At 37.1% G+C, this 27,372-nt stretch overlaps 1 non-coding gene across 1 annotated transcript; it reads left to right on the forward strand.

Annotated features, from left to right (window-relative positions):
• Nucleotides 1–16,890: 16,890 nt before the first annotated feature.
• LOC125364296 lies at nt 16,891–17,016 on the forward strand. The gene has a single exon (XR_007213459.1). It is a non-coding gene; the product is annotated as a small nucleolar RNA SNORA40 (small nucleolar RNA).
• Nucleotides 17,017–27,372: the final 10,356 nt, after the last annotated feature.

The following is a 27,372-nucleotide window of genomic DNA, read 5'->3' on the forward strand; positions in this document are numbered from 1 at the left end:
TGGATCTGTTCTGACCCTCCTCCCCTGTTGGTGCAATCCTGGGTCTCTGTGGTTTGCACAGCTTCCAGGTAAGACTTGGGCATGCTCTGTAGGTGGGGATGTGAGCAGTCTCCGGAGCTGTGGCTCCTCCCCTCTGCTGTGGGGCCACTGCCTTTAAAGCCTGGCTTTGAATAGGCTGTGGACTCAGCAGGGTGGGGCGCCTCTGGCCTGGTTTACGGGGCTGAGAGTCACTCACCTTGAGGAGGTTCCACCCACCTAGGCGGGGCAGCCTTCTGGGCAGAGCTGGGTGTGGAATTCAGCTCTGTTTCAGGTTGCGAATTGGGCATCTAAATGGGACCCTTTATCTGTCTCGGGAGGTTTGTTCTCCCGTTTGGCAGTTCCATGCCCCTGATAGCTGCTCACCCCTTTTGCTTTTTAATTTAGGAATTCCAGCGGGCAGGGCGGGCACCTCTAGCCGAGCCGAGGCCCAGGACACGCCTCCCACCTGGGTAGGGTGCGTTCTCCTGGGCAGAGCTGGCTCTCACTAATTGGTCCCTCTTGCCCTTCTCAAAGATGGACGCTTTGTCCTCGCTTTCCCCAGGTGGGCTTTAGTTCCAGTCTGGTCTGACCCTTTGCCACTGTCAAAGATGGCGTTTTGCTCTAGCGGTTGGGGGAGGAGCTGCTCTTTGGGTTCGAGTGAGACTGTCTTTCATGGGAGTACTCATGCTGTCTCTGCGAATTCAGCCCGTCCGTGCTCAGCCTGTGATCTGTATGTAAGCTGCCATCTGGAGAATTTCTCCCTGGTCTCCATTGAGCTGCGTGTGGCATGCAGCATGGTGCCGGCGCCCGTACTTGCGTGGTGTTGGGGGACTCCGCCTGGAGCTCAAATCTGTGTTTTTAGACCAGTTAAGTTGATTTTTCCTTCCTGGCCCGGAATCCCTGTACTGTTAGAACTTGTTTGAGCTGTCTATCTGGCAGTAAAAGTTTCTCTGGGGTGGGAAAACTGAGCTCAGCTATGGCACTGTTGCTCCTCCACCATCTTCTCCCAATCCTTTACTTGACTTTTTAAAAAATAACTAGCAAAAGATGATTTTACAGTGTTCAAAACCATTTTAAGAGCACCCTTTCCACTTAAAGTAGAGGATTTTTTGTTTTCTGATTATTGTTCCTTCTTGCCCCTAATACATCTGTCTTGTGTCTTCAGGATGGACTACATTTTCTCTTAGAACTTGCCTGCATAATTTCCTCCTGCCAATATTAGAAGTGTTTCTGTTAACTATTTAATTTATATTATAAAATGGCAATGAATGGAGGGTTCATAAATTAAAGACAAATATAAGAAAATTTTAATCAGGTGAATCATTAGTGGTAAAACAATGGCCTTGTTGAAAATATTAATTTTATTTAAGATAATTTTTAAGATAATATTTCAAATATTTGAAAAAATAATGATTTTCTACTAAGAACTAACTTAGCACTCCTCAAAAATCTTCATCTATCCATCATACTTTTGACTGTATTTTATTAAGCTATTAGTCTTTTGGGGGAATGAGCTCCCATTTTGCATATGGTAAAGTTCATCAAATATTTCACATGTGGAAAAATCAAAATTAATTATTCCCTTGTTGTAATCATTATATTTCTATTGAGGGCACAGCTTTATTGAATACTTAATTTTTATTAAGTACTTAATTTTCCTCCAGTAATATTATGTTTTCTATTTTGTCATATATCTTCTAGCAATTTTCAGTTGTTTTGAACTCTTGTTGCTTATGCCATCTACCTTATTCCTTTCACCAATAAGATGTATTGTTTATTACAGCTGAAAGTAAGTTCTTTCTCCTATGATTTCTCTTCCAGTTCCTAGGTTATGCCACGACACTGGTCTAACATCCAGAATATGGTATTATCTGTTTCCACACCTGTATGAACTTACTTTGCAATGAAGCAATCTGAAATTTAATTTGTCTATAGTATTATGTGTTCTTATTGTAGTCTTCTTGGGAAGTTATTCAGTTCCTTCTGGTCTTTTCTGAACAAGGAAAGTTAGCCCATGATTGTCAGAAGGCTATTTTGACATTTTGACAGCTACTATGTTGTCAGTGTATTTCTTTGATGTCCTCTTCTGACTTAGTAGAATTCTACAAAGAGTTGGAGACCTCTGAATCAATGGCCCAGATCGCCATTTTTCACTAACTTTGACAACTGCCTCATATTTTACCCTTTCTAATTTGGTCCAGAGGTAACCTTCTTTTCCTGTTGGAAGATGGAGGACCCTTGTGTTCTGCAGCTGACAGGGTGAGAAGCAACAGTGAACCCAGTCTGGCCTCATAGTGATGTCAGATTCAGTCAACCCTATTGAAGGTTTTACTTGCTGAGCAAAGGCTGGGCCCAAGTGATCCTCTAGCTACTTTCTCCCAGTCCCATAGCTGTGCCCACAATTCTCCAGGATGGCCTTATGGCTAGCAGAGCATAGCAGCTGTGCAGATCTCAGGATAACTAAGCGAAATTGCTAGGAAATTATTCTTCAGAGGATATGATACAATCAATTAGAAAGCATTCTGAAGAAAGATAGACACGATCCAAAGTAATATGTAGCCTACTTCAATGAAGGGATCAGGGACAACCAGATCTGGAGTGCAAATCATTACTTTTAAAATTAGTGAGTAGTTGGTAGCTGTTATTTCCTTAATTTAGAACCAGAAATTCTTTCATTCTATCAGACTTTCCCCTTCTTCCTTTTATTGATCATGGCTCTCTGTTTAGTGAAAAGGATACATGCACATATGTGGTTTATAGGACACAGGTTCAAAGAAGCTGGTTTCTATAAATAGTCAGTGGAAGAGACTCACAGATTCTTTCCCAGGCTCTATGAGGGTCACCTCATAGACCCCACATGAAACTTTTATTCAAGGCTTAGTTCAAATTATACCTCCTTTTGAAATATATCCCACTTAGTTCAATCAGCAGGAATTACTCTCTTTCTGAGCTGGCACACTGTCCATAGCATCTCTTGAATAGGCAATTTGGAAACCATAGCTGTCGCTTGCCTATTTACTTCTATTCTTAAATCTACCCCAACTATTCATGTGGTCTGTGAGAATCAGTTCTATGCACTCTAAAAGGAATGGTACTGTTGCCCCTTCTACCTAACAGGCTGAGTGAGTGTTTTCATAATACACTACAGCACTATATTACTCTAATTCCTTTGTAAATTGCAAAGAATTTTAGGAAAAAATCAGTCACAATTATTACTGAATTAGATAATTCTCAACCATGCTGAGAAGTACATGAAGATAGGAATTCAACATTGAGGCTCTGCTTCCCCAATGTATAATAGTAAATTAAGAAATATTTACTGGGATCAAACAGGTGGAACTATTTCCTCAAGGAAAAATACAAAATTCTTTGCTTACAATTGCTATTGTATCTCTATAAAACGGAACTGAATGTGGTAGATCTTTTATACTAAAACCAAAGCAAAACAAGCTGAAAGTAATTACTGGGCTGCTGATGGAGGTCAGTGTAGAGCAATTACCTAATGTGCACAGGTTCCATTCCAAGCACTTCAAGGACCATAAAACCGATTCTTCTTCTTCGTCGTCTTCATCTTCTTCATCTTCTTAGAACACTTTAATGTCTTCCTCTCACCAAATTCATCAGTGTACTAAACAGCATTCCCTCCTCAGGGGAATCCAGACCACTTATACTCTCTTGCAATGCACCAAATGGTTTCAGAATGGTGATTATGCCAAACTTGCAGAAAATAAAGAAACAGAACATACCTATGCTATGAATCTTACCTTTTGTTCTTGGGAAAAGTCTCTTGTGCATCAAGTACATGTGTATAAAGGAAGGTTCTCGTATTTTCCTGTCTTACCCTGTAAGAACTAATAGAATAAAATATGGTACATGTGGAAGTGTCAGAGTGTGAGAAACAGAAATGCAATAGGACTCTAACAAATTCTAAGTCATTTTCCATTGTTGTTGAACCCAATTTCTTTCTACCTACCACAATACTAAACTTTGATAGATGATTTCTGGGTTAAATATGTGCTGGCCTCTTTAGCCATAAAAGTCTCTTCTCAATATTTTAAAAGAATTTATTTAGTCAAATATTGCCATATTATTAAGTAAAAATGAATTTTCCTTTTTTTCTGCAAGATTGTAAGTAAGAGATATGGAGTTTTAATATGTATATATGCATTTTCGTATATGCATATGCTATATGCACATATGTATGTTTATTTTGTCTATGTATCTCTCTACTATTAGTATCTATCTTATTATTCCTGTAGTTGGTATTCTGATGAAATACTATTTGGAGGCTGTTCAGTACAGGAGAAAAAAAAATCCTTTGCAAGAGACAGACCTGGTTTTCCCCTACACAGAGGACAGAATCCTCACAAAGTGATATGTTTCTATAAGAAAGAGAAATAAGTAAACAGATGTTCTGCATTCCAGGGTAGGTACATACCTTTCTAAGTATATGTATAATTGGATACTGACAGTTATTAGTATATAAAAATTGGTGATCGAAGTTAAGATTGAACCAAGGACATAAATAACCAGGCAGCACTGGTAGTCCTTTAGACAAGTGAGCTGCTATGTGAGGTGATAAATGAGCCAAGAACAGCAAGAAGAGAATTGATGGGAGGTGCTACTTCCTGCATCCCTTCATTATGTGTTGTCTTGGCTTCCTCAATTTCCCTCACTTCACATGACTTCACTGACAGCATGAGCTGTCTGTCAGGGCGGAAGAGTCGGGGACCAATCCTAGAGGTGGCCAGATTTCACAGCCCACAGAACTGCCTCTGGGTTCAGCGTCAGGCGCCATCTTAGCCACACGTGGCCCCAGGACTGAGAAACAGGTGGGGCCAGCTAGTTGACTTCCTCTTTCTGGTCCAAGTGTGTCCCACATCATTCCTTCCCCAAATGTTTCCTGAATCTGTTTACTTTTATCCATTTTCAAAGCTCTGACTGTCAGAAAGATTATTATGATCTCCTCCTTGGAGTCTGTTGCTTAGAATTATTTTCCATAGCAAAATCAGTATATAAATACAGACTAAATAATGTCACTGCTTTGCTAAATGCCTAATGCCTAATGACTTCTCTTTGCAAGACAGTATTTCCTCCTGGCTTCCCATCCTGATTATCTTTTACCCCAAAGACCACTGCATGTGGATGTCAGGCGGACATGTGTAAAGGAAGAGATGATGCTGGTGATTGAAACCAGACAGCAGGCTGGTAGGAGGCAGTTCCATACTTGATTTTGTATTTAAAACAAAATGATTATCTAGATATCCAACATGGGGGAATATTAGATTCCAATATGAGCCATACCAATATCCTCACATGAAGAAAAGGACCAACCACAATAACAAAGAGAATTCTCAAGTTACCTATGAGCTTAACTTTCTAGCTAAAGTTCTTTGTAACCTCCTCCAATAAAACCATACTATGACTATAAAAATAGCATCTGAGTTTTTGTTTAAATTACCAAAAGGCAATAAATAATGCACAGCAGTTAATCCTTCAGGTGATATTCTTAAATTTTTTTTCAGGTTAGTGCTCTTTTTTTTTTTTTTACCTGGGTTTTTTATCTGGGTTATACAAAGCTTCGTGAAAATTAAAGAGAAGTTGTGAAAACAAATCTTTGTGTTTTCCAAGCTTATGAGATAACTTTTTGTGCACTTAAGTAACCCCTGTTAAGTTGCTTAGAGCAAGAGTGGGATTCTGTGCACGTACTACTCACCCCTTCCCAACATACCCCCAAATGGGATGGGAATTCAGGACGTTTCAGATCTCAGCAACTCTATGTTTTAGCAGATCACATTCTAAGCTTTAATGCATTTTGTATTTTAAGTTTGGTTTCTCCATTAGACAGAAACTGCAACTTCCAATGTCAACACAGTAGTTTATGAGTGGCTACTACAATAAACATTGAACAAGGAAACACAAGTGTAGAGTTTATCTCCCAAGCATCTCAGGATGTAAATAAACATCTTAGCTTACGGAGGAGAGAAAAATGAAAGTGCCATGCTTAGAGATGGAAGAAAGAGAACATTTCTCAGTGAAATATGGGCATAAGACAAAACCATCCAACAGTATATTTCTGAATGGATGTAACGTATCCTAATTAGCTGTGCTTTCTTTTTAAAGAGTATAATTAAGAAACAGTAGTAAAATAATATAAGACTGTCTCTGTCGCTTTTGGAATGGTATTTTTCCTTGAAGAATACTTATGCAAAATTTGTTCTGTACAGTAGTCTAAATTATGTGGAGGCAAGGTATATCAATAAATACATTGAGCTCCTACTATGTTTCATGTTCTTGGATAGGTAATGCATAAACAAAAAGGAAATCTAAATATTTTCTGCTCTTTGAGAGTTACTGTCTTCTAGAGGATATAAGTCAATATACATGGCAAGATTTCATAAAAAGCTGGGATTCTCAGAATACATTTCAAATCATATGAATATATACTTATTGGGAATCATTTTGGCTTCAAAGTGGATGGAAACTATAGTTCTGGACAAAATACTAAGGTAGGAAATACACCTGTGATGTATATTGCGATATACCTGTCCACCGCTCTTCAAGGGGTGGTAGGGTCCCTCAGTCATAAATTCAGCCTCCTCAAAGGGTCACAATTTCTTTAAAATAATCTATCTAACACTGTCTTTTGTAAAGTAAGGTTGATGGCAGATGGTTGCAATGATCTGATTTAAAAAAATGGGTAGCTCTATCTCATTCTCATCCCATTTCTTGAATACTTGTATTAAGTATTTATACAAAGCAGTTGCCATTCAACAAAGCAGTTCATGACTATAGTGCTTCTTGATCAATATCACCCCTTGAACCATTCTCATCTACCCCTCCCGACCCACCCATTCCCTCTCTTTTCTTAGTTTTCAGCTGATGTATTGAAAATTTTTGCTGTTTAGCAAAGCAGCTTATGGAATACAATGGATCTTCACCTGTGTCATCCCTTCAATATCTTCAACCCCCTTCCATCCACCCTTCCCCCCCCCCTTTTTTTTTTTTTTTACCATTTCTATAGTTTTTACAATGAATTCTTGCCTGCATTCTCCCCTACTCCTCCCCTCCATTCTTCTACCTTTCTCTGCTTGGTCCTACACTCCTGACTTGCATGTACACATTCCTGGGTACTTTGTTGGGTTTTGACTTAGTCTTTTAAAGAATTATACTATTTGAAATCCTTGTAAAGTTTATTATATTTCAGTTAATTCACTTGTAACCACATGCATACCATCCAATGTGTTTACTTATACATTTATAGGCATAGTCTCACTACCACAAATGAAGGAAACCAGGCAACCTGTGTTTCTCTGGGTCTGGCTTACTTCACTTAATCTAATTAGTTCCAAATTTTTCCATTTCTTAAAAATGGCTTAATATCATTAGTCCTAATGGATGAGTAAAATTCCCTTTTGAATATATACCACATTTTCTTGACACATTTGTCTATTGAGGGGATCTGGGATGATTCCATACTTTGGCTATAGTAAACAATGTTACAATGAACATGATTGTACTGGTGGCTATAATGTATCCTGGTTTGTAATCTTTTGGATAAATGCCCAGGAGTGGAACTGCTAGGTCATAGGGTATTTGTATATTTAGTTTTAGTAGGAACCTCCATCCTGTTTTCCAGAGTGGTTTGCATTTACTCCCATAATGGTTTAGGGTCCCCCTTTAGCTACATCCTTGCCAGAATCTGCTTTTGTTTTCTTGATAATGGCCTTTCTAACTTAGGTGAGGTAGTACTTCAGTATTGTTTGTATTTGCATTTTCCCATGGGCAGAGAAATGTTGAGGTTTTCTTCATTTGTCTATGATCATTTTTACTTTTTCTGAAAGGTCTCTCTTTAAGCCATTAGCCCACTTGTAGGTTGGGTTATTTGTTCTTCGAGGATTTAATTTTTAAGCTCTCTGTATATTCTGGATATTAGACCTTTGTTATGTACCTGGCAAAAATCTTCTGTTCTCTGGGATGTCTTTTTATCTTATTGGATATGGTTTTTATTTTTGTTTTTGCTATGTAGAAACTTTTAAGTTTGATGAAATCCCATTTATCAATCTGTCTTTTATTTATTGTACTTTTGGATTTTTAATCAGAAAAAAATCTGATTACCTGTGCCAGGGAATCATAATGGCACTCCTAATTATTACTGCCATAGTTTCATGGTTTCCAGTCTTACATTGAGGTTTTTCATCCATTTTGAATTGATGATATCTAAATATCATTTTCAGATTTTTGCATGTGGACATCCAATTTTGCCATCACCACTTATTGAAGTGAGTATCTTTCTTCCAGACTATTCTTTTGGCTCCCTTATCAAATATTACATGGCGACGGGTCTTGGGTTTATTTCTATTCTTTTCCATTTGTCCTCAAGCCTGTTTTCATGTCCATTCCAAGCTGTTTTTATTGCTGTTTTATTACTATATCTCTGTAATAGTGTCTGAACTTTTGTATTGTTATAGCTTCAATGCTTCTTTCCTTGCTAATGATAGGTTTTGTGATATAGGGTCTTTTGTAGTTACATATGGATTTTTAAATTACATCTCATTGAAGAATGATGCTAGGATTTTTCCTCAATTTCCTTCTTCAAATTTTTCATGTTTTCACTTAGGAGGGTCTTCATACCTTTGGTTGTTAATTCTTAGTTTTTTTTTTGTTGTTGTTTTTGTTTTGAGGCTGTTGCAAAGGGAGTTTTTTTCTTGATTTCAGACTCAATCTTCTCATTTATGGTATACAGAAAAGCTACCAATTTTTACAGATTGTTTTAATACTCTGTTACTTTACCAAATATTTGAATCAGGTCTACTAACTTGGAGAAGGAGTTTATTGGACCCTTTGAGTATAGGATGATGCCATCTGCAAAATGAGCTAATTTTACTTCTTTTTCCATTTTGGACTTTCTTCCTTTAAACGGATATAATAGAAACTGTCTACTTGTCATCTATGTATCTATGTATCTATCTGTGTATCTATGTGTCTATCCATCATCTATCAATTATATCTTGTAACAATGTATTACCTTGTTACAAAATTAACACTGTTAAGAATCTAAAGTTATTTATTTATTTATTTACTTATTTATGAAGTGTTTGTACAGAAGGGTTTCATATGTAAGGCAGTGAGTATATTTCTTATCAAACTTGTTACCTCCTCCCTTATTCTTCTTCCACCTTCCCTTCTCCCAAATCCCCTCCATCCCCCTGAGTTTTAAAGTTGATTTACAGCATATTGCCTTGGAAATATTGCTGTTGCAATGGTATACCTTTTACACTTTGTCTCTCCATTTCAATGTTTCCCTTCCCTTCCCTAGCTCCAATAAACATATATAAAATACCCACGGTACCCAAATCAGTTACACTGAGATCAGGGGTAAAAGCATAGGGAAGAACAACAAAATAATTATTGTGTGTCTTCTCTCATATTTCTGGTTATGAGTTTTAACTTTTTCTGCATATATGCTTATTTTCTTAAAATGCCATTTTGACCTCCCAGTCCAGAAATCTTCCAGTTAATTTTGTACACTATTTCCTTGTGTAATATCATCAAACCACACAATGTTTAATTCATATCTGCCTCACCACCAGTCAAATCTCTAATAGTCTTCATATGCATACTACATTGCCAAGTTGTTTTAGATTTTGGCATAGTTATTTCTCAGTGCCTAGGTTTTCTCACTTCTAAAGTAAGAAAAAAAATTGTATGTGCATATAGGAAACACTAAGGTGAAACTTCTTTGAGCAGATAGCATACACTAAAAAAAAAAAACTTGAATGACAGAAATTGAAACAGATCTAGTAGGGATTTGGTTCTAGTGGAAGGGATAAGGGAAAATAGAGAAGATAAAGTAGGGGAAATATGTTTAAAATACGTATATGTGGGGAAAATAGAACAACAAAGCTCTGTAAGATTGGTTGAAATGAGAGTGGAAAGACAAAGGAGTGTAATGATTAAGGGTAAAAATATAGTTACCCTCTTAAAGATTCATCATTTCTTTATGTTCAAAACATTTGAAATTCTATCTTCTAGCTCTCTAAAAGTATACAGTACATTGTCATTGGTTACAGTGCCTATTCAATAACATACCAGAACTTCTTTCTCCATTCTCACTATAAGCTAATACCCCTGGACAAACTTGTCCTTATCCTTCCATCCTCAGAATAACTATTCTCTTATTCTGATGAAAATGGAATACACAGTGAATCCTTTTCTAAAGAACAGGATGCTTAGCTGCCCCTGAAACTACTTTGGGAAGCTTTGACATTAATATTCTTCAACCAGATAAGCAACATTTTTGTATATCTCTTATATTATGGCTCTTTGAATACTTTTTATTGTGAGAACAAGTTACATAGTTCAAAATATTTAATTTCATGCTCTATATAGAGTGTCTTCCTCATTTTAGTCTATTTGTCTTAAAACTGATACAGAGAAAAACTCTACAAACATTTGGATTAACTTACATTTTTATTATGTAAAATATTAAATACTGATTAATATTGCATATAAATACTTATATATTGCAAGTATTCTATATCAACCAAAGCACAAAAGCTTATCATGGGTTTCATTAGAGGTTAGGAGAAGTTATACCATTTAATAGCACATAAAATGTTTCAAGAAGTGAAGTTAGTTCACATGTTAAGTCTCACAAGAAAATGTGTTATATTTTATTAGCTTTATTTTAATTATGTCCAGAGATAATATTATATTAGTAGGTCAGTAATCTAGTGAATACCAAATTTTTCAATATAAAAACTATGTTTAATTTGAAATTTTACTTTTAATCTAAAATAGAATACATAAGATTTCTTATGCTTTATTTCAAAATATATAAAAGGCAGAGCACTGTTAAGTGAAATAAAGATTCCTCTATTTCCTCCATTATTATGTAATAAGTTTTTAGTATTCATACAATAAATCTTTTGCAAATAAAAATATTTAATTTTTTACCTATGTACAGTATCCACGTTACCAATAAAAATGCCACAACATCATTTTATCTTAAGCTGCCAACAGATAAGCAATGTCTCTTAAATATGAATTTTCTTTTGGGAAGGTATTTAAATTTTTAATTAGCATACATTATTATTCAAAGTTTGTATAACTTTTGCCAAACTATTGCCAAAAGCAAAGGGTAAACCTATAGGATTTAAGGATAAAGGCTTTTTGTGACTTCCAATTTTATCACAGGTTGGGCTTAGAGCTCCCAAAACAGGGTATCTTCAGGGTGCGATAGAAAATTGATCAGCAGATCACAAAGGATGCAAAGAAGAGAACAGGAAGGGCATATATCCTGACTGCAATTTTGATTTCTGGCAAAAGTCATTGTACAAACACAGTGACTTGTTCTCAAGCAAAACCCCAGCTGAATGTAGCACATGCAGCTTTTTCTCAGTTGGGAGGATTTGTTCTCTGGATCCATTTTCACTATTTTCCCTCCCTCTGCCATGGACAGTCTTTCTCCTTAATAAATCTGACACTGCTGAATGGGTGTGCAATTTCCATCTCCCATCTGAAGCTAGCTCAGGAAGAGATTTATTCCTATCTGTGTGGCCAAGCTGCTCTGCAGACAGTGTCAATAGGAAAGGTTACCCACTGATTCGCTGCCAAATGGCTAGTTCTTCAGGCGATATCCATGACTGCTGCATTGAAATGTGCTCAGTACCTCCTCAGGGGCAGAAGCATTAAAGTTAAATGCTACAGATGTGAAGCCATGGCATTGAGCATGTTGGGATTGCAAAAAAGCTTCAGCTAGGGATGAAAATGTTGCCTACAGTGACAGATTTTATTTTCTGAACAAAAGTAGTTTGTAAGGATGAAAAGAAACAGAAATAAGAATCAAAATCCCCTTGTCTATAATCTAACACCCTCCTATGTGTTCAACCTTCCATTTCCTATTGTGTATCCTTATCTCTAATCTCTAGTTCAGAAAATTGTACACATTTTATTCCTGGCCTCTCCAGGCACCTTCATAATCATGACAGATATTTGTGACTGGATCTAGCAAGATGTCTTGTATGGTTGCTTTCAAAATCAAGATTATTTGTTTTTTTCTGATTTAAAATTATTTCTATTTTTAATGCAAGAATATTTTAATGGCAATATTGTGAAATCATATATTCTAGGAAATACAAAACTAACAAGACCATAGAATCATATTTAGTATGCATTAACTATGAATTGATCATGTATAACTGAGAATTGTCAGTTCATATACTTTCTTGTCTAAGCTGTAAGAGAGTGTCAACATCATCTTTTCTCACTGTCAGAGGTGATTAATGAACAAACTCGTTCATGTAGAATAGAGGATGTCTTCCCTTTATTAATGGATCATGGATTTGTGCTGAGTTTTTAGTAATCAAGATAGCTCAAACTAAGGAAACATCCATCCATCTCTCACATAGTACTTTTTAAATCAATACTAGAAATTTGTGAAGTGAATGATTAGGATGTGCCAAAATAAGTGTAGCAAAATGGAAAGGGGTTTAGTGACAAATCTGAATCAAATGTAGTCAAGATTCCAAAAGTAGAATTAAAAGACAGTCCCCATAAATGAGCAATGAGTCCTAAAGAATTTTTGGAGCATATAGGTTGGGAAGGTTATTCCAAGGAGCACTCAAGCTCTTGGAAGACAGATGAGAGTGTTATAGTTTTTGTGCTGCATATTCATCAAGGCTCTCTGTGTTAAACGCTGATTTCCAAGAGTTGTACTATTGGAAGGTAGTAGAATCTTTAAGAGATGAGGGTCTAATCAGAGACAGATAGGTCATTGGGAATTTGATCTTGAAGGAGATTGTGGAAACCCAGCCCCTTCCTTACCAATTTGCTCCACATATGCTCTGGAATATTGTCATCTGGTAATCCTACCTGAAGACCAAACCATTGAATCTATTCTATCTTGGGTTAGCATCTCCAAAACTTTGAGCCCAAAAAAACTTTCTTCATATAGTAACTATCTCATCCATATCTTGTAGTGATGGGAAACTAACATAGAGGATAAGTCTAGGACCCAGTTTAAAAGAGGTAAGTATCTATTGAAGACCTCATAGTAACCCCATATGGCCACAACAATGAGACAAGGGCTCAAGTGTGAGAAAAATATTCATTCAGTTAGGAATTCTTGTATCCTCTTATATGCTGACACAGAATAGTCCTAGAGAATATATCATATGCCATTCACTCCTAGAGAATGTACCATATGCCATTTACTTAAATTCCAGAGAAAAGACAAAAATTAGTTCTTTTCTTAACTCTACATCCTCAAACTCATCTTCTACAATTGTGTGTTTAGGACACATGTGTTTGTGTGCATGAGAGTCAAATATATACCTATCAATATTTTTACAGAATTAGTATGCAACAAAATATCCTTCGGAATTGTTAGTGTCTAGGAGTCCTTTGTTTCAACTGCCTTGAAGCCTAGACCTATGGTCTAACACTTGAGGAGGCAGAACAGCTCCAGCTATGAAGGATGTAATATTCAAGGAGCAAGTGACTAAAATGATTGTTACATATGAAAAGATAAGCATAAACCTTTGGAATAAATACTGGAAAAGTTGTGAATATGGCAAGCAAAGGGTGATGGGGCAATATTTCTCTATGGATAAATTGTGAATGTTATAACTGGAAGTCATAATTAGATACAATAGGAAAGAAGAATCCTGATTTTGTCCAGAAGTAAGTATAAAATTGCATTAGAGTGTAATGTACTTGGAAATGCAGCACATGATGTACTGAAATAGCAGGTAGAAGATTGGACTGACAAATGATATTGAATTAACACAATATGGGCTGATATAGTTCTGAACTTTCCTGATGACAGTGTGAGTGGAACTAAACGTGTGGAAAAAAGACTCTAAGTCCAGGCAAGGAATCTACTATTACAACTGAAAGAGAAGAGATATAAATGATGTTAGAATATAAAGCCTTAGTGATGTAGGAAATGCAGGGACTGTTTTAAGGAAAAATGGTATTATTAGGCCAAGATTTGAAATATTATATATAAGGACTGAAAGTGGGGAAGTGATCACATGTTTATGAGTTTCTTTTTAGCAGAGATGAAATAACAATGCTAGAAAAAAAGAGTAGAGACATGAGCATAATTAAATGTTATATATAAATGATGTGATGTATTGGCTTAGATTTTCCAAGGCTTTCTTCCTTTAAAAATTTTCCATGTTGGCTATATGATTAGACCACAGTGGTGAAATTATGGCTAACTTCTTATATTAGAGTCAGTTAAAAATATTTTTTCTTTATGGCGAAAGCAAAAAATGAAAATTGAAAATAGGTTTGTTAAAATTCCCTGCACATTTCTGGGTGTATGGCTTAATATTTTAGAGAAATATACCATTGTTGAGATCTAGAAATAATAGTTTAAATATATTTACTCACTACACAATGAATATACTGAATGTTTATGACCATATCAAATGCATAATTACAAATGTTGAACATTGATAATTGATTCACTGATCGGTACTTTTATTCCTTGGCATCCACAGTGTCATTTTCACTAGTGGATTTCAAAATCCATAAGTGCTTAAATTCCATGCAAAATGGCATGCTATTTGCATGTAGAGAAATCTGTGTAACCTTCCTTTATACTTCAAATCACCTCTAGATTATTTATTATGGCTACCAAAATATAAATGTTAAATAAATAGTTGTCAAGTATATCATTTAGAGAATTTTTTTTTTTTTTTTTTTTTTTTTGGCCAGTCCTGGGCCTTGGACTCAGGGCCTGAGCACTGTCCCTGGCTTCTTCCCGCTCAAGGCTAGCACTCTGCCGCTTGAGCCACAGCGCCACTTCTGGCCGTTTTCTGTATATGTGGTGCTGGGGAATCGAACCTAGGGCCTCGTGTATCCGAGGCAGGTACTCTTGCCACTAGGCTATATCCCCAGCCCCCATTTAGAGAATTTTGACAAGGAAAATAAATTTCTATGAATTTTCAGTACAGATCAAAATATTTTTAATTTAGACTTGATGGAAAATGAGCCTATATATTCACTTCTCTGAAATCTTTTAAAACTGCTGAAAAGTTCATTTAAAAAGTCATGAAATAGTTCAGTGGATTAAAAAACTCTAGTAGAGAAAGTGAAATTACACCCATTTTATTTACTTGTCATAGAGTTTTGACAGAAGGTGTCTGTATGATGGATATTGATTCAGCTATACCTGAATGTAGCAGGGAAATTCCCTGATGTTGTCCAGACTCACCTGTATTCCATGTATTCTCCACACTGAGATTAAGCTTGTGAGGATATGGTAAATAAACTGTGTGTGTGTGTGTGTGTGTGTGTGTGTGTGTGTGTGTGTGTGTGCAGAATCTCCTAACGTGAAGGAAAAGAACTGAATTCAGCCAAATAAATGAACAATCAGGCATTAACTCTTTCATGATTGCCAAGTGCCTGATTGTACTTTTTCAATCATTTTACCAAAGATAAAATGACAATTTGACTGGAGTGCCTTTACGTTTCTAAACAGAATAAACAGAAAAGGAGGCTAAAAAAGAAAGCAATAAAAAGGGTCCTGTGAACAGATGCTTGGCAAAAATGGTTCCAGAGTTAAAGATCAATATATATTCTGGATCATTGGTGTGACATTGAACTAGCACCTTCAATATTGTGATCTAGGGGCCTCATCTATAAAATGATGTCATTGTTCCTTTCTTATGTGGTGATGATATAATTAAATTAGGTAGTAAATGTAGCATTACCTTTACAGTGTAAGTAAATATACTACCATCCAATGCTGCAGGTATCAAGTGGACTAATTACTTATGAATAGTATCCTAAGAATTGATGAGTTTCAATTTTATTGCAATTCAATAAGAACTTGAAGAGAATATACATGAATAGTTAGAACTGTTTTATTATAGAATAAAATTACTTATTTGGTCAAAATCAACATTACTTATTCCTTTTATTTGTTTCTCTAAAGACCACAGACTTTGAGACAGTACTTTTCCTAAAGACTGAGAATCTATGCATCCTAGAGCCTCACAGCTATTAGAACACTCTCAATATTGAGAAACAATTCTAAGAAACTCCTCAAATCAGGTTGAATGAAAGCATGAGTACCACTGCAATTCATTGAGAAGAAGTTAATGGGTGTAGTTCAAACATTAGTGTCTGGTCTTACATTTCTATGACATTTCATGATGTGATGAAACATTTGAGTAGAAACCATTATCTATTTAGGCGATTCCCCAGTGTTTTGAGGATAGTATCCTTTAAAACAAGGGGGTAAATTATGTTCCTTTCTGAAGATTGTGCTCCCATTAATGAAAGTATCAGTATAATTAGTTACTGTGGAATCCTTATAGGTTTGTATTTTGGTAACAAATTGCTGTAATTTTCATCATTTAAATATTTCATTTTTGGAAGTGAGAAACCTTTTCAGAGCACAATGATCAGTATCTATAGGGTTTCTCTCATACACATACCTGGTATTTTCTCTTTTTTCTAATAATGGTGTATTTCTGAAAATGTTCTGGCAGTCCTAAAGTAGTAGAGAAAGGTCAGGCAGGTCCTGGAGGGCTTTCTCAGTACTTTGGCTTTTGCTTTAAATAATGTGAAAATCATCAGATGTATTTGTGCAGCAGAATGGTATGATATAGATTTAAAGCTATAGCTTTGGCAAAATATTGAACAGATGGTAAGGGAAAGGGTTAGAAATAGAGACTAGATGAGAAACCATTGCATTAGCCTAAATGAGAGATAATGAGGGTTAAGGCCACAGTGAGACTCTGGATGTATTTTGGAGTTGGGACAGAAGAGTTACTCTTAGATTGAGTGTGAGAACTAGTTGGATATTCAGGTTTTCAGTAGCACGTGTGTGTGTGTGTGTGTGTGTGTGTTTGTGTGTGAGTGTGTATGTGTTTAATTTGTAATGAAGACTTACAGACAGGTGCAAACTGTAAATCTCTTTTGCAACCCAGAACTCACTGCTGTGTATGAGTTTGGGTATGTGTAAGAAGGCATATGATTCCTACAATTGTTTGAAAAGATAGTGGTATTGTTACTCATGCAATGGGGGCTCTGAGAATAAAGTTGATATAAAAGTTAAAAACAGATTGGGGAATTGTGGAGGGGAAAGTATGAAGAATGGGATTGTCAATTACTGACAAATGTAGGACTGATGAATCAGTCTCAAAGGAAGATGCTAGGAGATAGAATTTAGATGTGCAAAGTTTGAGCTGTCTATTAGACATCTAAGTTATCTTATCCAATATGCTACTGAATTATGTATGAATTTGAAATTCTGTGGGTATGTTGGGAAGTCAAAGGATCACAGTATGCTATTTTCTATGGGGTGTTTAATAAGGATTTGCCTGTTAATGTAACATTTCAAACACATTTAAGGAAAAATAATTAATAATTGAACTATGAGTTTTTCAGAATATATATTCTTACTTCCTCTTGACTTCATGAGGTTGTCTCAACAGCTAAGATAACTACAGAAAAAAAGTTCAAGTGTTAAGCCATGGGTCCCTTTTAAATTTATAAGCTGCAAAAATTGGGAGAAAACAACAGAAAAATATTGAGAAGGAGAAACTAATAAGGGAAACTAAGAGGGGGATGCCTTAGAAACCAGTGAAGGACACGTTTTATGAATGAAGGAGACAGGCAATGTGACTAACATTACACAGAAATTATACAAGAATAGAACTGAGAGCTGAATATGAAATGGACAGGATAAACGTCATTGGTGATTCTAACCAGATTTATTTCTGTGAGGTGGTGAGGATGGATGTGAGACTAAAGATGTTTTAAGAGGGAATCAAGAATTATAAACAAGAAATACAGACTCCTGTTTCAGCGAGCTTTGCTATATAGAGAAAGATGGGAGGTTCCTTATGATGGATGTAGAGCTAAGAGAAAATTATTTCAAAACGTTACTCTACTGAGCATGTTACTGATGAGACTTACCCAGAAAATGGAAAACATTGTTACCATAGTGGTCAGGGTGGTCATGAGTGAAGCTGAGTTCTTAAGAATCTGAGTTGGCCTAGGATATGAAGCTTTTAATTGGGTCCTCCATTCTTCATGGCTGAGTACATGGGAAAGGATGTGGGCAAGCTTTCAGAACTATGCGTTGGTTTGGTTTGTAGTTCTTTCCTCATTGCTTTATGTTTCTCTCAGAGAAATAAGAAGCATGGCCATTATTTGAAGCTAAGGAAAGGAAAATGTGATGGGAAAATATAAGAAGAAAGAAAATGGCACTATAAGATTCTTATAAGAACTATAAGAACCAAGGGCTGGTGGCTGATATCTCTAATCTTAGCTGCTTGGAAGGCAGAAAAAAAGAGGATAGAAATTTACTATCCTGGGAAAAAAGCTAACAAGACCTTTCACAACTCATAACTGAATGTGATAGTGTGACCTATCATCTCAAGGTACTTAGGAGGCAGTGATTGAGAGAAACATGGTACCAGAACAGCCTGGGAAACGTTCATGAAATTCTGTCTGTATCATGCCTGTCATCCCAGGAATGTCAGAACACAAGTCATTGGATTGCAGCTCTGGCACATTAGTTGCATTCTCTTCAGACATAATTGCAGGGTATGCTCAAGCCTATAGTCCTAGTGACTTGGGAGGCTGACACAGGGAAATTGCAATTTAAAGCCAGTCCAGGCATGAAAGTTCACAAGACTCCACTCAACCAACAGATGTGTGTGCTCCTGTCACTCCCAGTGACATAGGGAAACACAAGTAGGAGGACAGTAATCCAAGTTGGACCAGATACACGTTAGAAACAACCAATATAAAATGACTGGAGATATGACTAAAGTGATAGATCTTGATCCTGAGTTCAATCCCCAGTACCACCTAATGCATAAATAGATAGGCAAATAAATAAATGGTGAAGATGAGAAACAATGTAGTGAAAATATACCCCTGTGAGCCCATTCATGGTCAAGGTAGTAGAAGCACTGATTTTGTTGTAATATAACAAAGATGTTGCACAAACCCTTTCATCCACAAAAATGCATGTAAAACTCTTGAGGATAGCTAGTTCCTAATTTCATAATATAGAAGTAGCATATAATTCATGTTTTATAAACACTTTATACTGTAGTGAATTCAATTTATTAGAATTCATAATGTCCCTCCAGACTAGGCCTGGTCTGACTAAGAAGTGGTAGTCATGTGTATAATGTTGACAGGTCCCGGCAGAAATAGAAATAAACTCATGTGCAACTGACCTCTCAGCCTGTTTTCCTTGAGTATATTAATGTCCTATTTAGCTCAAAACAAATGTTATACCTTGTCGTCCAGGAAAGAAACTTAATGCTCACTGTCACTGATGCTCAATCCTACTTCCATGTTTGTGATTTTTGAACAACACATTTCAGCAAATAATGGAATGAACTATTATTAATTCTTTGGGCATTTGTGAGAATGTTGGTAAAAGGAAAAGTAAGACACAGACCAATTCTTAGTGATTTTTTTTCAAATAAACTTTGGCTAAGTTACCACAGAATTAATGTGAAATTAAATATTACAGTAAGACTATTATCAAAAGAGGTCACAATGATGAATGGGCTATTTAAATGAGACCACCAGAAGGAATTAAAGCTGAGCCTATTCATCCAGGTCAGCTTCCAAGACTCCATTTTTATGCAGATTAAACCATATTTCAGCTTGATAAATCAGCATGATGTATTTTGTGACAAGAGTCAAATTTCTTTCTCGTTCTTTATTTTATTTCCATGCAGTGAGGGTCACAGCTTAAAGAACATTCTAGTAATGGTGAACAATGATTCAGATGAGTGGCAGATGATCATTTGGTTCATATTGCTAAACCCTGGACATCTGGTCTGACTTTCTTTTCTTTCTGAGGACAGACAGTGAATTTAGGAATGCCAATAATTGCAAAATAATTTACAGTGGTGGTGTTGCTATGGTGTAACTGTCTTTGTCTTTCTGCTTTTCTGTAGGAATCTTCTAGCTTATCCCAGATACTTTTTAATTATCACTAATGTATGTATTCTTTCTTAAACTGGAATACATTCACTGAAACATTTTTAGGAAATCTGGTGGACTTTTTTTTAGCACTTCGGTGGAATAATTGTCTATGTAAGGCAGAAAAGCCTTTGTTATTTGCTCAACTGAAATAGGCTGGTTCTAGAACATGTGATGGAATGGGATGATGGATAGCCCAGCTGGGAGTGAGGGCAACTAGTTTAGCCCTACAATAACCAGCTCTCTGACCTTGGACAAATGACAAAAATTAAAAAGTATAGCATAGTACATTGTGCTTGATAGACTCTCAATGAATATTTAGTGTTAGATGGAGTGAACTTAACTTCTCTGATCCCAGACTTCCTTGTGAATTAGGTTACATATCTTGCATGGATAAAAAGTGTGACAGATGCAATTGACCCACTTGCTTAGAAAAATTGACCTGCTTGCTTTCAGTGGTCTCTCCAAACGCTGTGGATGAACAACCTCCTGGCTTAATTTACTATTATTTTGGCTTTACAAAGTTTTATAAAGGGCCGTCTTTCAAATGGCAGGCAATTCTGGCAGACAGAGATGAGTGAGCATCATTATTTGCCCCCAAGGGAAAGCATAGGGACAGCTATAGTGGCTTGTATAAAGTGACAGTTAATCGGCTCTCTTGCAGTACTGAACTGCAAGTCTCCAATGCCCAGGGCTGTGTTCTCTCCTGTGTTGCACCTAAAACAAGTTGAAAAGGTTCCATTGTATAGTATCTTAAAGGGTGATATTATTTCGTGAGAAATTATAAGGGATCCAGAAAGCATTACTTGACCTGAAGGCCATGGCCATCTGAGAAGGGTTTGCTGTGGTATTCCTTGCCATCATTGTGGCTTGGCTCATCCTTTAGCATTGTTATTCCTTGTTTCTATGCTGCCTATTGAGCAGTGAATGGGCCGAGGAAGGAAAAAACAATGGTGTGGTCCCCCAAAGCATCCTACACTGTTGTGGCATGCCCCATTTGTGACTTGAGTAGTATGTCTTACAGATGGGAATAGCCTGGCCAGTTGGCCAGGGCAGGAGAGCATCCACATGGTCTTTGATGTTATTGCTGTAGTAAAAACACATATTTGGTTAAAAGTGATTCATGTCAGGTCACATTGATTTCAAAGGGAGTTGGAAAGGTAAGATTCCCATGCATGAAAACTCATGAACATATAGACATAGGCATATTTACATACACTTTTGCCTTTTCTTCCAATGTGTTTTGTACTGGAATCTTACTGCAGTTGATTTTAAGTCATCTTTCAGGATAAACCTCTGAGCTTATCTTCCTTATGAAGCCCAATTCCTGTCCTACTGCCTCAGTTTCTCTGTATCCTCTTCTTCCAAATTCCTAGTATACCTCACTTGTGTTTTTATTGTGATACACACTGTGATACATTTTCATGTATTGTCATTGTCAGGCACACAGTATTTACAAGACATTCCATTTGGGGAGATATCATTTAAAATTTTTTGATTTATTAAATTAAAAAGTATAGAAACCTGACCTAAAATATGACATTATATGTGTTGTGGTAAAAGTTAATGAGAATGGAATACAAAGTGTCTTGCCTTTTACATTCATTAATCATTTTTTTTCATATTTTATCATGTATGTTGAAATTACCTTTAGGGACCTGTACGGATGGATTCTAGTTCCACATGTTAGTTAAGGAATGTGCTGCATCTTTTTAAGTGTCACCCCTGCCCCTTCCATCATTCTCTAGAATGGGATTTGAGAACATGGTTCTGAGTATCAGTGACACTCAGGTCCAAGTATTACCATGGTTGCTCAGACCCACTTGCATCTATCTATCTCACACCCAGCAAGAGGCAATGAATGAAGTTCCACATGAGATGAACTTCAGGCTTTTCAGACAGAAGGATACGAAATTCTGAACATAAGATCTTATCCAGTGTCTGAGCTGCATGTTGCCATTCGAGGTGCGATGGTTTTAATCTGCTTGTCAAGTTCATTGGGTAAAGAATGCATCTTGGAGTGTAACTGAAGACATTTTCAGAGAGGATTAAATAAGTGGAAGAAGACTCACAATGTGTCTCAGTGACACCATAAGAAGCATGCTACACCTGCCTATTCCTACCAGCTCCATGGCTGCCATCTTGTCAACTGCTCTTCTCAGCCTTGCCCACTTCACCACAATGGAAACCTGAGAAAAAATAATTACTTTCTTTCTTAAACTGTTTATAAAGTGTTGATACAATGACCAAAAGTCTGACTAATACGAAAAATGGTTAACAGGAGTGTTATTGTTGAAGTGACTACCTAACAAGGAGGTTAGGAAGCATTGGAAGGAGGCAACTTAGAAAAGTTTGGAAATATTGGTCTAAAGATGTCTGGTTATACTGTAACAAGTGGCTTATTGGTGATTCTGATGAGAATCTCAAAAGACCAGAATACTGACAGAAAATTGGACAGTGTGATGGAAAGCTTTCAGATGGGCCTCAGTGATTGATTAGATTAGGTGATAAACATTTTTCATTCTATCATAAAAGCTTGTTTGTATTTGTCCATGTTCTGGAATTTGGGAGCTAAATTTAAAGGCGACAGAGAACTTATTTGATGGTGGAAATTTCCAAGTAGCCCAGTATTCACGATGTGGCATGGTTATTGTGAGTAGCTATAGTCAGGTTGACAAGAAGACTCAGTAGCAAAATGAAGAGCAGAAATTTTTTGATAAACATACATGTTGGTCAGAATAGCTTGTGTAAAGCTTTCATTAAGGAAGTCGTGTCCTCTGAATGTCAGGGTGATATAAAAGGAAGCAGATAATTTCCATTGAAACAATAGGAAGGATGTCTTGAGACCATCTCCGTCATTGACCAGACCCCACTCATAACAGGCAAGAGCATGAAAGAGAAAAAAACAACAACTTTCCTTTAAGAAGCTCATACCTTTGGGACACTTTGGGAGCAAAGAGCCACCTAGGGAATATTCCAAGCTTTTATTTCACTATGCTTAGCTGTACAGACATTCAAAGATGAAGGCAGCTGTGGCATAAGGTGATACAGATACTCTTTGAGTTTGCAGTGGAATTTGGCATCATGCACATGAGGCTAGTGTACAGTGTGCAAAATGTAAGCATTGCAGTGTCATGGAGGCTTCCACCCAGAGTTCAAAGGAATGCCGAGAATGCTATGCAGTGTGTGAGAGTGTCTTGATTCCTAGATGGAACATCTGACAATGCAAGGCATGAAGCCATGAGAGTGAAGCAGTGGATTCCCCAGGACCTGGCAATACAAGAACTATGTAATGTTTACAGGCAATGTGCAGGGCCAGCTCGGGATGGAGGACTAGTTTGGCCTCATATAGAAGGCCATGGAAGTCAGGCTGCCTAAAACCTTTGGTGTCCATATCCTGATATCACATGTCCTGGATGCTGGTCATGGTGTTACATTGCTCAGCTGAATTTCAACCTGTCTGTAGTCGCATTCTTCCTTTCTGTAGATACATTGCTATTTTGTTTTGTTTTGAATGGACAAGTTTATTTGGTGTACCTGTATAGTTCAAATATATTATGTCCTGTTTGAATTTACAGAGGCTTGTAACCAAGTGTACAAAGAGAAGAGTTTGAACTTGGACTTTTGAATAATGTTGGAACTGCTAAGTAGAGTGTTGAAAATGGAGTGAAGGCAATTTGCATAGTAAAATAGATATGAGCCTTTGTCAATCCAATATGTGAGCTTTTTGGGTCAATACCATGGTTTAGTGCTAGAGTGTCAAGTTGACAATGGGGTACTTGTGGTGGTTATTTGTGCCTGGCTCCTTGAACTGAGTTTCCAACCTGTGCATGTCCATTTGCCCTGATGTAGAATTGTTGAAAACCAACCTTGGCACAATAAGAACCAGTAAAAGACAGAGAAGACTAGTCTCATAGTTTGGACCTTGATTTTTAATTTGCTGTTATATTTCCTTTGTCCTGAAAAGGAGACTTTATTTTCCTATTTTGTTTTGTCTCTTAAGTTAAGCTGTATTAACATTTCTACTTGCATTTAATGTGAAAAATATGTTTCCTTTTGAGAATCTCTTATTGAAGTCGGTGTGTTAAATCAAGGCTGAGATAGATTCAAGATAGAGTGAAGAGTGAAATAAAAATGACGTGTCTGCAAATACACTGGGTGTATGGACACATTATGTCTAAGGACACAAGAGTACATTGTCCATCCAAGAAAGCTAAAATGAGTAGAGAGAAGAAAACCATGAGTCAAACAGGGAACCTGGGGCAAGTTTTTATTTATTTTTAATTTTTTAATTTTTATTTTTTTACAATAAAGACCTTTATTACATGAGCTAACTATGGTAGATGACTTTATTTGCCTTTCAGGGCCTTGATCTTCCTCAGATAGAATTTCAGCTCCTTGCCTTCTAGGACATAGCCATCTGCTCCGCCACACTGGCCTGGTCTGGATGCAGTGCAGGCTGAAAGAGTATATGCTTCTGAGAAACAAAATGATAACAGGTCCCACCCTATCTAATTACCTCCTATTCACAGATACCTGCAGGCATAAAAGCCCATTGTCTCCTCAGATGCAAGTTTTTATTTTGACCTCCATTTCTTTTGTGACTATTTGCTCTGAGAATCTGGGCTTTTCTAGTAGACCACCTAGCATGCCCTAGGCCTGTTACTTTGGTTTGACCTTAAGGTTAGTAGAAGCTGTCTGAACATAATATCCTGATTTCTTATAGTGAGCTGAGCTTTTCATGACATAGGTATTGGAGTAACTGCCAAAATATTAGTTACATTTTTCACGTATCTGCTATACGCCTGAGCCTACCTTACAATTCAATCCCAATAAACCTAGGAAGTAGCAAATTTTATTTTCTTAGTTTGATCTATTGGGGGATATGCCTAGAGGTGCTCAGAAAATGATCCAGGTTCACAAAGGAATTTGTAAGGAATTTCACAGTAAGTCTGTCTCTCCAATCTACCTTATTCAACAATCACTATCCTGATTCTTTTTTTTTTTTACTTGTTCAGTAGCTTTATTTAGATATAATTCACACAGCAAGCAGTTTACCCACTTAAAGTATACAGTCAGTGGCTTTAAAATTTATATTCACAGATATTCGTAATGATCATCAAAGTTATTTGTAGAATACATCACTTCAAAGAATCCATATTCTCTATAGCTAGCAGCTGCCTAGCAATCAGTTCTACCATCTTCCAGGGCTAAGAGACCATGGAGCTTTTCTATGTGGAGCCTTTGTCCTGTTCAGACCATTTTATCTAAATTATCCTGATTCTTTTTTATTCCTTTGTAAAGAATTTGTTCTTTGCACTAACAATAACATGGGCCTCTTCCCTGGAAACCAATGGATTATTAGAAGGCCCTAGAATTTGGGTTGAAGCGATGAAGATAATTAACCTGTTGCTATGCTAGCTTTCAACAACCAAGTATTGCTAATACTGTTCTGTAGTGTTCAATGTAAAACTTTTCTTTTACTGTTCTATAGTGTTCAATATAAAACTTTTCTGAAGCTGGCCCCTGTTGTAAAGACATGTAGATTGTATTCACCTAACCATTTTAAACTTGTTTTGCTCTGTATTAATCACACCTGTCACACCGTCCCCTCACCACCACCCAGAGTTTCATCCTGTTTTGCCACTTAGTTGTTAGATGGTCTCTAGTGAAGATCTGTTGTGACTGACACCTCTTGGAAGTAACAAGCCCCTTTTGGAAGTAACAGGCCCCTGTTGTTAACTAAAGGGAAAATTCCTGTAGGTTTTGGGTATATAAGGAGCCTTCTGACATGGCCCTGGACTGCATCTTGAGATCCCAAATTGCACTCGTGGTGCACCAGTATTTTCTTGCTCAATAAAATCTTTTTTATTTTTTTAATTTTTATCTGAGTGTCTGTTGATCCGTGGACCCCATAACACGGGTCACCTCCCAGCAGCCTTGGCCCTATCTGGCCTGCAGTTATCCTTTCTCATCACCCATTCTATCAAGGCCAAAGAAAATGCCATCCAGCTGCCTACTTCTCTAGGTGGTGGCTGCCAAGTCTTTACTTAGTCAATGTCTCACACTCATCATCTACATCAGTCTGGAGAAGAAAGGGATGGAGTGCTCATTGCCCAAGCCTGAAAGCTCTTGGTGATGCTGGATATTGGGCATCATCAGCATAATCTGTTCTGTGGTGGAGTCCTCTAGGAAGCAAGGCACCCCAGCCTCTGCTAGGGCAGGTTCCACATTGTCTTTAAGTTGCACTTCTTCAAAACCTTCCTGCTCCTCCCTAACTCCAATCTTCATGGAGCCTGACAAATCTGAAGTGGTTTCAACAGCTGGGGTCTCAGTGTGTGCCAGCATCTTGCCCTGGCAATCAGTGCCTTCACCTGCAAGGAGCACTAGCAGCTCCTGCAGCTCTCTTTTATTCTCCATCTTCTCCTGGGACAGCTAGTTGATATGCTCATCTTTCTCCTGATACAGCTCATCCAGGACTGACATCTGTTCTTTACAGAAAACTACGGGTGGTTCCATGGTGCTGATGTGTTCTGATAGCTGGCTGCATCAATGGTGGAGGTCAACCACTTGACTCTGGTGGTCTACCTTATCAGGCAGGACATGTATGAAGCAGGTTTGCAGCTTTGTGGATACCTATGAGTCCTGTTTCCTGTCCCTAGACACACCATGGTTCCAGTTTGTGGGGAAGAGAGCCTGCAGCTCCATCTTTGTCTGCCACTAGGCTACAAGGTTGGCTAGAGACACCCACAGCAGGATTGCTGCTCCTGAAACTGCTGGCTGAGCTTTACCTTTTTTTTAAAATTTTATTATTATTAAATTTTATTGATAAGGTGATGTGCAGAGAGTGTATAGTTACATAGTAAGGTAGTGAGTACATTTCTTGTCATATTTGTTACACCCTCCTTCATTTCTCTTTCCCTTCCCAGGTTCAGATAAGCATATATACAATATCCAGTGTACCAGAATCATATACAATGACCACAGGGGTTACGTCAAAGGAAATTCACCTAGTACATTAAACATTGACAACAGTAAAAATCCTCCTGTTTCCTTCTCTTGGAGTTCATTTTGCTTAGCCTCATCTTATATAATCATATGTATGTAGCTGTTGAAACCTTTTTATGTTTATTTAGTAATTGTTTGGTTTTAGAGAGATGATGTAAAGTCGCTGACCAAAATATGTAGAAATACCATTTGAAAAGAAGTTTGTTGCTTAACAGACATGATCTCTACTGTTCTCCCCTCCCCCTCCAACAACCACATATCAGGGAGACCATGCGGTGTCTTTGTCCTCTGTGCTCTAGGCTTGTCTTGCTCAATATTATTCAGCCTTTTTTGATTCAGCAATTGATAGTGCTTCAAAGTAAAAAT

The sequence above is a fragment of the Perognathus longimembris genome, chromosome 15 (genome assembly GCF_023159225.1).
Source record: "Perognathus longimembris pacificus isolate PPM17 chromosome 15, ASM2315922v1, whole genome shotgun sequence".
Taxonomy (NCBI): Eukaryota; Metazoa; Chordata; class Mammalia; order Rodentia; family Heteromyidae; genus Perognathus; species Perognathus longimembris.